The sequence below is a fragment of the Athalia rosae genome, chromosome 8 (genome assembly GCF_917208135.1).
Source record: "Athalia rosae chromosome 8, iyAthRosa1.1, whole genome shotgun sequence".
Taxonomy (NCBI): Eukaryota; Metazoa; Arthropoda; class Insecta; order Hymenoptera; family Athaliidae; genus Athalia; species Athalia rosae.
Window position 1 is genome coordinate 7,002,221 of NC_064033.1, and position 8,939 is coordinate 7,011,159.

Here is an 8,939-nt window from a genome sequence, read left to right on the forward strand (position 1 = left end):
CAGGCCATTGTAGCCCAGGTGAGGACTGATCCTTTTCAGGCAGCTACCATTGTCGGTCCCACCGTGGGAGTCGCAGCCAGCCCCTGGATCATCCGAGCCCGACTGAAGGAAGCAGGACTGAGGTGCAGGAGAGCGGCGAAGAAGATTGACATCACGAACAGGCATCGGGAGGACCGCATCAGTTTCGCGCTGCAGGGGCTTACTATCACCGACGAGGAATGGAGTAGCATAGTTTTTACCGATGAGAAAGTTTTTTCCTTGGATAAGGATGGCCAGTTAAATGTGTGGAGGGAAGATGGGGAACGCTACAATCGTCAAAATGTTGTAGCGGGGCATCACAGTGGACGCGTAACTTCAGCGTATTGGGGGTGGATTTCGGCCGCTGGTCCAGGGGAATTAGTGAAAATAACGCGGAATATGAATGCCGAGCAATACATTGATATTCTAGAAAATGCATTGCTTCCCTCCGTGAGGGCAATATATCCGGCCCAAGACATGCCAATTATTCGTATTGTTGAGGACAATAGCGCGGTGCATCGAGCCAGAAGCGTGCAGGACTGGTACACAACTCATCCAGAAGTGCAGCGGCTCGACTGGCCAGCCAAATCCCCGGATCTCAACCCAATAGAAAACTGTTGGACTGAAATGGTCCGGGGCTGGAGGCCTGTTGCCAGAGAAAGGGAGGAAGGCCTGAGTCTTCGAGTCGAAGCAAAGTGGGAAGAACTCCGCACCAGGCCAGAGTACTTTGAGGCAATTGGTGGTTCGATGCACCGTCGAATGCATAGTGTACTTGAGAATGATGGTTGGTGGACACACTATTGAATGAGGACGTAAGCGCCTAAATTCCACCGCCTCATTTTTGAGTACTTGTGTAGTTGGTGGGGCATTGACCAATAAGAGCTGAGTACTCTTTACCTTTCGCACTGTGCTGTTGCCTGATAATACAAAGTACTTGGCATTTTATTAAAATTCTTTTCCAAAGTGGTTTTTGTCTCTATAGCATAACATTTTATACTATAAAATCCATATTCGTTGCAAGTTTCTCGAATCTATTTTTCACTGCTTTCTAATCAACCAATTCTAATCAATTATAACGGGTATAGTTGTTTGTATTTTCTTCAACTTTTTTAACTACCTTATAGCTTTCGGTTTGTAGTATTCGTAGGAAAGGTGAGCATTGTATTTTCTAGAAGTTTTTTTGTCCGGGCAATGTATTACATGATAACAAAATAGGAATTGTTGGGTATCGTCATATAAATTTAAGGCTCGTTGTCATTCAGGGATAGAGATTGTTGCGTTTGAAGTTACGGGGCGGGGGGGGGGCAAAGATTTTAGATTTTCGCGTTATGGGTGTAGAGATCACTGGGCATATTTGAAAGAATTTCAGGGTTTTTGTAATGTTAGGGCACCCATCTTTCCCACACACAAAAAAACATTTTCTTCATTAGTATTTTTAGAGAATTTTGCCGTGATTTGCTCTCGATGTCAGCTAAATTTTTATTTATTCTATTATTTGGTAAATCGGTCGTAACAAATAGCTTCGTATTAAAATAGCCATCTTTGTCTTTCGGGAAAAACTATCTCATCACTTAATAATTTTATATTGTGCATCAGATAACTTAAAAGACTTTAATAATCAATTCATTTTATAGTTTATTTGTAGATTCTACTCGAGAAAAATCATTATGTTTTTTTATATCAAAGATTTTGCGTTCCTTTGAAGAAGTAAATTCATATCGGTTTTTTAGTTTGTTTATAGATTTTTCTCGAGAAGAATCAATTTGTTCAGTTTGATGATTTATTCGTAAATTTTATGCACTTTAATATTCAATTCATTTCATAGTTTATTTGTAGATTCTACTCGAGAAAAATCATTATGTTTTTTTATATCACAGATTTTGCGTTCCTTTGAAGAAGTAAATTCATATCGGTTTTTTAGTTTGTTTATAGATTTTTCTCGAGAAGAATCAATTCGTTAAGTTTGATGATTTATTCGTAAATTTTATGCACTTTAATATTCAATTCATTTTATAGTTTATTTGTAGATTCTACTCGAGAAAAATCATTATGTTTTTTTATATCACAGATTTTGCGTTCCTTTGAAGAAGTAAATTCATATCGGTTTTTTAGTTTGTTTATAGATTTTTCTCGAGAAGAATCAATTTGTTAAGTTTGATGATTTATTCGTAAATTTTATGCACTTTAATATTCAATTCATTTGATAGTTTATTTGTAGATTCTACTCGAGAAAAATCATTATGTTTTTTTATATCACAGATTTTGCGTTCCTTTCAAGAAGTAAATTCATATCGGTTTTTTAGTTTGTTCATAGATTTTTCTCGAGAAGAATTATTACTTCCTTTCGTTGCATAGATTGTAGATTCAAGTAAAAAAATTCACTCATTATTAGTATAGTTTATTTTTTGTCAGAAATGAGCAGGAGTTAATGATAAATATTCATTTTTTGAAGTATACTAAAGTTTTGACTCGCAGATCATCTTGTATATCCCACATTCATAACTCAGTATCTTTTTGGGTGATTCTCTGTCTACGACAAATTTTGTCTTATGAAATGTAATTCATGCTTCGTTTTTGCTCCAAATCAATACAAGCAACGCACATTGTTCTGCACTTCCAATCAGATTTAACAGTTCCATGCTTTATTTTCCACTTACAGGTTTTTCCTGTTCCTACTAACAATGGAATTCTGTAGACTACAATTTATCCTGAATTGACATATTGTATATGAATTTAATACAAAAAATTATGTGAATATCACATCTAAGTGTGAATTATAATAATGTTCCATCCATTCCAATGTTCAGTTATTCAAATGATTCCTTGTCGTTGAAGTGTTATTATTATGATCTTGTAAATAACATCCCATAGCACATACCCGGAATCTTTATTTTCAGTCGTCAGCCTGTTTGATTCGCACCGCTCTCCTTCGATTGATTTCAGCTTCTAGCTCTCATATGCAACATATCAATGATCCACAAAGAATTATGTCCTCACACATTGAGTAGAATAATGCATCAGAGAACTTACCGTCGATTTTCCCATGGTATTTTCTGCAATAGTGTTTTGTATTTTTCGAAGTTTTGTTGATATTCTAGAAGAGAGAACACCTCGTAGTGTTTCTCAAAATCACTGTTCTGGTTGTCGTGCGTGAATATCTCGCGGATGAAACATGGACAACCCGGCTGACCCATACCCGAAAACTTCATCGCCCATATGTTTTGCATCGCTCTCGTTTGATCTAACTAAACTCCTAGCATAACCCACGGAAAAAGTTTCGATTTCACATGTGATAGAATCACATATAATGTATCGAACATTTGACCGTTAAATTTTTCCAAGTTACTCCTCCGATAGTGGCCAATATTTTTCATATTATTCCTAATATCCTAGTAAAAGAAATAATTCGTATGGAGCATTGGTCATACCCCAGAAGAAGAAACAACTCGTATTGTTCCTTAAAATTACTTCTATCGGTACTGCAAATAAATAGTGATCGTTGCAATCATTGCATCGCCGATCGGAACAGATCGAAAGCAGCAGCGCATTCAGAGCTGTCAAACAGTTAAACACAGCGAGTAGACCGCGCGAGCAGACGACTCAGCGATCATGGAGCGCAGGCTATAGAGGATTTGAGAAAGGAAGCAGCTTGTTCGCGACAATCGAGGCGACTCGGCGACAGTAGAAGCTTGTCCGATTTGACTCGACGCGCTTGGCCGCTAGGAGGGTCAAGATCAAACACATTAGGCGTACATAGCTGTAAATTATTGTTGACAAGCTGTGTCATCCGAACAAGTCAGTAATAGGTCAGTAATTTGTACAATTGTGATACTATTTGAGCGTAAGAACATCGGAGTATAATTTTATGCTCTTGTAATTCAATTCTCTATTTCTCAAGTTTTCCTGCAGGTCATCGAATGTTTATATGATATTCCTGAAAATCCGCTTTACTAGATATCAAAATGGCTGTTTCAGATTGATGGTTGTCTATGGTCGGCTTTTCCCCCTAATTCAGTGGCTCATTCGTATAACATAAACGTCCATGATGAATTCCAAGCAAATATTGTTGTTCTCTACGTATAAAATGGACCAAACAACGTTCTTTCAATGCAGAACAATTCTCGAATCACTTGGCCTTCAGAGGGATTTTTCCAGTAAGAATTTCCAATAAATTCAAAAATCCTATGCAAGATAGATTTTCATATTCCTTTGCAAACCTAATTATTCTCAAATAACATAGGTCAGGTTACACAAGATTGAGTTTTCAACAAGAGCGAGAGCAAAACCAATTATTAGCCCCCTAAATAACAAGCCAACTTATTCTAATTTTTTCCGATAGTATTGTAGAATTTTTTTTGTTCTATTTCAGGTGACCATCCTTTAATTAGAAGTTTTTCACAACGGTATATCCATGTAGCTATGCTTGTGAAAATCCTTGTAGACAGTTGTTTTGGATTCCTGTTCTCAAACAAGCGATTGAGGCAACAAAGCAAGTGTGAGTATAGACACGGGTTATAAACATTCTGACGAACAATCAAATTAAAATGCTCAATGATTATGTTTGTAATTGCTTGTATAGCCATAGAGATTATTTTTTATTCCTCGTTTTTTACTTACAATTTTTTGCGTTTAGGGTGAATGTAAGAAATAGCTCAAACTAAAAAAGTTCGACAAACACAGGTTGTTTTATTGCACTACATCCTGTTGGAGTAATAATTCAGAAAAAGCATGCCCTCATAAAATTTGCAAGTGTGACACTAAACTGTGAATGAATATTTCTCTCAGAATCGTTGTAGAAGAATGGAGCCTCAATTCACAGCAAAATTCTCCGTTAGTTATGTTACGATACTCAATTGAAAAACGAATTTGCCACAGACCATAACTGTAGTGATAGGGAAAGAAATTTCTACAGATAGGGCTTTGTACAGATACCTATATTTTGATAAATTGCGATTTGTTTCGAATAAAAATTCAACCTATCTTGAGAGAGCTATTTTTCAAAAATGTTGAATAAGAATAAAACCTAATTGCTTCTTGTCCACGAATACTGCGACGTTGGGTTTTTTATTTTCCCCCAGGCGGGTTGGACCCGGGAAAACCCACGTGCCTTCGGCGCGATCTGTACGAAACGGAAACGGAACGGAAAACGGAGAACGGAACGGGAAGATTGTTGGGCGCCAGACGAGGTGTCGCGTCACTTAACGAAATAACAAAAACTTACAGAATAAACGAATGCAGATCCGGCGGAGTGGCTGGCTAGGCACAGGCTGTTCAACAGCGAAATAAATGGTAGAGTGGCGTAGATTCACAACAACAATTCGAGCACAAATAAAATAACGATAACGCAAAACCAAATTCGTAATTACGGGAGACTGTATTTTAACAAATTCGGCAGGAAATACAGAATCGGTAGATTTACAATAGGTCGAGAGTAACAAAATATAATTCGTTTAACGGTAGCGGGAGATCATTTACGGGATACAGAATTATAATTTCGATATTCGAAAGGCCTACGGGAGTTTACTGGTTCTTTTACAAATTATCCGAATGTGCGATAATTACGAACGGGAGAAAAGGCGCAGTTCAACACGGAGCGCTTTTCCGTGGCTACTCTACGGTAACAGACAATTAATTTTCCAAATTGATCGGGAACGTAACGGAACGCAAGATTTACCGTAGGGGTAACAAATTACCCAAAGAAATGACAAATTAATACGGGAGAAAATATTACATAGATTATAACAAAATACCATACAGCATCACCAAATATCACCAAGGCTTTCCTTAACGTAGTACTTAAATTTTACTCAATTCCTGAACGTATTAAATGATGCCAATTAAAAACTCAGATAACAGAAATACAAAATGTACGGTAACTTAATTCGGCCACGAGGTGCACCGGGAGGAATTACAGAATTGCCCAAAAACCGAAATACGTAACGGACCGGACCGTACCAAATGGCGGTGGGGCTCGTTCCCACCGACTTATCAAATTAACGGGATGCAGTGGGCCTTTTACCCACTGACTTACACTCTAAATTTACGGGATGCAGTGGGCCTTGTACCCACTGACTTACACACAAAATAAACTGCGGTGGGGCTAGTCCCACCGACTTACAAAACAATAAAACAAAAATACGTAATGCTTTAGGCAATTCTCAATCCCCACGTGGCTACTTCGTGCCTCTCTCAGAAGGTGGAAAACCTTACCTTATCAAAGGAGTTCGGCACCCACTGATTCTAACTTAATACAAATATTCTAACTGGCTCTAGATTTAAATATACTGCAACCAAAGGGCGGATGGGAATGAATCTAAATATAACGGAAGCGGTAGATGTTCGGTGAAAAACGGTAGAGAGACGGTAGATTTAGGAAAGCAGAAAAGGAAGATCTGAATTGGTGGGGAAGGATCTAGCCAAAAACGTCCTGTCTGTACAACGGTATCTCGCAGAGTAGGACGGGTTGAGCGCCGGTGTCCAGGATCTTCCTTCTCAGAAATCGTCCGGATTGGCGATTCCCTCTCCTAATTAGGCCACAGGTGTAGAGCGCAATTCTTTGGGTGACAATTGAATTTGCCTATTCGGCTCCTCTCCTCTCCTCTGACGTCATCATCCATGCTTCCTCATCGGCCGCGCTCGCTTTTTAGTACTGACCGGCTGGCTGTCTGCGTTCGGAAGGCCATCCAAGGCTGCGTTGACTCAGGCACTTGGAGTCCTCATCTTCAAGAGCAACATCTCTATTTTATGTCGTCTCGGGAGTCAGAATGTAGGCCTGGGCTCACTTGTGCCTCGGCTCCTACATGTCTTCCTAGGCAGAACGTCATCTCGGGAGGTTTACAAGTTTTACCCGGTGACGGGATCAGTTCCGGAACGGTAGACGTTAGTTTAGTCTGGCTCCTGGCCAGTAAGTTACGGGACGGGAGGTGACACTACTCGATCCATGCCACCCTATACGCCGCCTTCCGTAGCATCCATTCGTCGATAGCAGAGCGTCTTACGCACCTATCGTCTAGCGGGAGATCGTAGACGAGTCGTCTTGCGGTTCTATACGCTGGTAGCGATTCGGTAGATCGGGAGGCAGGAGATGTTGGCGATGCTGTCATCAGCTGGTGGTCCGGTCCACCGCGGGAGAGTGCACATCGGTAGTCTGATTGGCACGGATGATGTCAGAGTTGTACCCTTGGAGGAAAGGGCCCGGGAGGTCGTCGTAGGTCGTCCTGGCTCAACTCGTCGGTATTTTCCCAGGTCACATAAGAGAATATTCGGAACAACAACGAAAATTAGCTTAACATACGGACTATCTCTTATTTCAATTGAGCCTTGGTGATTCGTTTCGGTGTGCTGCAGTTTTCTATTTCATTAACGAAAAACGGGAGGAAATTCTGGGAGATTTGGGTGCCGTAGTAACGGGGCTGAAAACACCACGTTACAATACATACTTATAATCAAGAAATTGAAAATAGTAACAATCGCCGTTGATAGAAAAAACCATCATTTGAATTGAGGTAATCTTGTGAACGAAAATAACATTTAACAAACATCGTTCAATATATCTATGATCGAACATGCAACTTCGCTTCAGTTTATTCACACCAATGCATGGGTGAAAAGTTCACGGAACTGAAACTTCGAAAGCTTTCTGTTAATTACGATTCACTCGATAAAAGTTATCGCAATTCTTCTCCGAATATTCACCCGGGTGAATATTTCTCATCCTGATTTCGCGATGGATGTGATATGTTTATTGATTCATGTCAATTTTTCATACTTCTAATCTGATATAGACTCTATTCATCATCTACGGCTGTTTCCGATTCGGCCATATACTAACCATGCTGAATAAATATTATATACTTCTGCGGGTAGCCGAGATCATTGCTTTTCTTTGATTGGTGGAGAATATTCGTACGCCATTAACCGCGATTCACGTGGACAATAGTTATATCGGAATCGTATTTTCCACACTTCTAATCTAATACCTAAAATGATTTAGAATTTTACTTATTAATACAAATCGTGAGTATCTTGAAGAAATTCCCTTGCCGAAAATATCAATGAAGGAAATCGATATCGGCGACGATATAAAATGAAAAAAACATTCGAATATCTGTTGACTTTAGAATCTAGCCATTTTTCGGTTAGCTTCTGGTCTAAGACGTATCAGAACAAAAGTGTAACGTCGTATATTTACATTTACATACATGTATTTGTTTATATACCAGGATCTGCCAAAAAAGTAATTTCTCATCATATATCTTAGCTGGCCCGTCCCGGCTTCGCACGGATTCGCACGTCCCGGTGCACACATTTGCGTGGTTAGCGCACGTGGTTGAAGTAATTTTGCAGGAAAAAAAAAAGGATTCAACCTATCCTATGTTTCAAGCTAGAACAAATCGCACAGAATAAAAAAAAAATTGATTGACATCGGTTCAGTCGTTCTTGAGTTATAAATGATGTAACTAACCCAACTTTGTTTTATACATTAAGATTCTTAGAATTCCTGCTTCTGATGCGGGCTTGTATCTATTTGCACCACAGGCGAATCTCCCACAACTCTTGCATAATTTGCATTCAAAAGACTCTAGGCACTGTCAAATGTTTGCGTATTACAATCTGTCCATGTTTGATCTAATAATAGTAAACAAATATTAATATTGTCAGTTGACGTCAGTTGCTCTTAGGATGAGGACTCAAAGTGCCTGAGTCGACGCAGCCTTGGATGGCCTTCTGAACGCAGACAGCCAGCCGGTCAGTATTCAAAAGCGAGCGCGGCCGATGAGGAAGCATGGATGATGACGTCAGAGGAGAGGAGAGGCGCCGAATAGGCAAATTCAATTGTCACCCGAAGAATTGCGCCCTACACCTGTGGCCTAATTAGGAGAGGGAATCGCCAATCCGGACGATTTCCGAGTAAGAAGATC

At 39.6% G+C, this 8,939-nt stretch overlaps 1 long non-coding RNA gene across 1 annotated transcript; it reads left to right on the top strand.

The window, feature by feature from the left end:
• Positions 1–2,889: 2,889 nt before the first annotated feature.
• LOC105691002 lies at positions 2,890–4,913 on the top strand. Its single transcript, XR_007279838.1, has 3 exons — positions 2,890–3,824; positions 3,994–4,172; positions 4,388–4,913. It is a non-coding gene; the product is annotated as an uncharacterized LOC105691002 (long non-coding RNA).
• Positions 4,914–8,939: the final 4,026 nt, after the last annotated feature.